Here is a 1,993-nt window from a genome sequence, read left to right as displayed (position 1 = left end):
ACATAGGACCTTGAAGGTGAGGACAAGTAACATGCAGTCAGTGTGGTAATAGAGAGGAAACCTTTATCTCTCAACCTCTCAATAGCTGCTGTTCTAAATTAAGGCTCAATTCTTCATTTGGTGTTAGAACTCCACTGACATCACTGAAGTGACAGACACAATGGATGGAGCAAGGGAAGATGTGGGGTGGGACAGGACAGGGAAATGGGTAGTGATGAACATAAAGAGGGCAACCTGGGGAGAAGAGAGACAGACACAGAGGAAGCAACAGGAAAGAGGGTAAGGACAGAGACACTGGGGTTAGCCACGGAGGAGGGATAAGTCTGGAAAGGTGGGACTTGGGCAATGGAGTTGTGTTTTAGCATGGAGAAAGAGACTCACCCAGGAGGAAAAATATTTATATATATAGGAAGACAATTACTTGGTTTGCATGTGCAGATAGGGTATTGTCAGCCAAAGCTAAGTGAATGTAAATATATGCTCCAGTGACAAATGTGGGGGTGCTCTTTAGTGATTGTTAATACAGTGTCTGGATCTGTCACTAATGTGGTGTGTCTGTCCCATAATTGGGAGTGGATATTTCCCCCTAGGAGTTTGACTGGGTAGCAGATGGAGGACATCCTTTCTAATAGTCATTTAAAGCTCTTAAAAGTTATTAAGACACCATACCAGAATGAGTATCATTGGCAGGAGGATTCTCTGAAATACGAGCCTGGTGACCGGGGCTTCCACACTGCAAAATGAGTGGGATTGGACCCAGGCTACAGTGGGTCTTGGGCGATTCTGCAGGCCTGAGTGGTTTCCAGTGCATGTCAGAAGCCTTTGTGTGTGGCTAGTAGGAGATTTGAGGCTTAAACCTGAGTCTAAACTTGGGTTTACTATGCAGTATAGACATCCCCTTAATGACTCTTGCTTGCTCTTTTGTGCAGAGCACCAAAACCAGTGTGAATAGGGTGAGACAGGTAGAGGGAACCATACTGAGAGACTCACAGGGGATCTTGTTCCAGTGTATTTGAAAATTGTGTTGGAATTGGTGATTGGTATAGAAGGGGAGATGTACTCGGTCCTGGTCTGAGAGTGGAAGAATCACAAGATTCCACCTGAGACAGGTAATGGCAGAGACCTAACACTTGAGTGGGTGCCCTCAGGGAGGGGGACCCAGGTGCAGCTAGTCCTGTAACCATGACAACTCCTAACTGAAAATCAGCCTCTTCCTGGGATAATCTTTTACACACAAGGAATTCTAAAAGACTGTATATTCCCCTCCAGTGTGCTTTATCATTTTAATTTGTAAATGCTTTTGAAATGCCTGTTATTACCCTCCCCAAAAGGTATAAATGATAAGTACTAACAATATAAGCTGCTTTGATCTCTCCATAAGTGTAAACAACACAAAGATATTGTGTTCTATTTACAGAAAAACTAATAAACACAAAAAAGATGAACTATATAGTCATTATCAGTTGTAAGTTATTTTTCATTGACAGAGCTTTGTAGCTTTCTTAGTTAAATTCTGGGACAAAGAAAATACTTGTTATAGTTGACAGTAAGTGAAAGGAAGAGAAATAACATGTATTTTATTTAATGAAGAATAATGAGGACAATTCTAATCTTTCTATTACAGTTTTCAACAAGAATGTTCTAATCAAAAGATTGCATTCATGAATATGAAATTTTCATATTTAAACCCCAAGAATACTGGCAATATATAGATGCTTAAGATACACAGTAGGACTAACCAGAAAAGTCCAATTCCAACAAAAAAATGATAATTTTTTCATGAACAATTTCACAAAAAAATCCTGTTATTGACCAGTGTGCATTTCTACAGTAATTTTCATCTAGTTTACAAACTTTATAGACTTCAATCATTTTACCCACACTGAAATGCACATTGCAGACATACCTGTGGTGGAGCACAGTAGCTGTTTGATAGTATAAAGGATGGTTATTGTCATTCCAACCAGTTGTTCCATACTTAGGAGTTAAACTC

This window comes from Emys orbicularis, chromosome 8, assembly GCF_028017835.1.
Source record: "Emys orbicularis isolate rEmyOrb1 chromosome 8, rEmyOrb1.hap1, whole genome shotgun sequence".
NCBI classification, from domain to species: Eukaryota; Metazoa; Chordata; order Testudines; family Emydidae; genus Emys; species Emys orbicularis.
Note: the sequence above shows the minus strand (reverse complement) of the source record.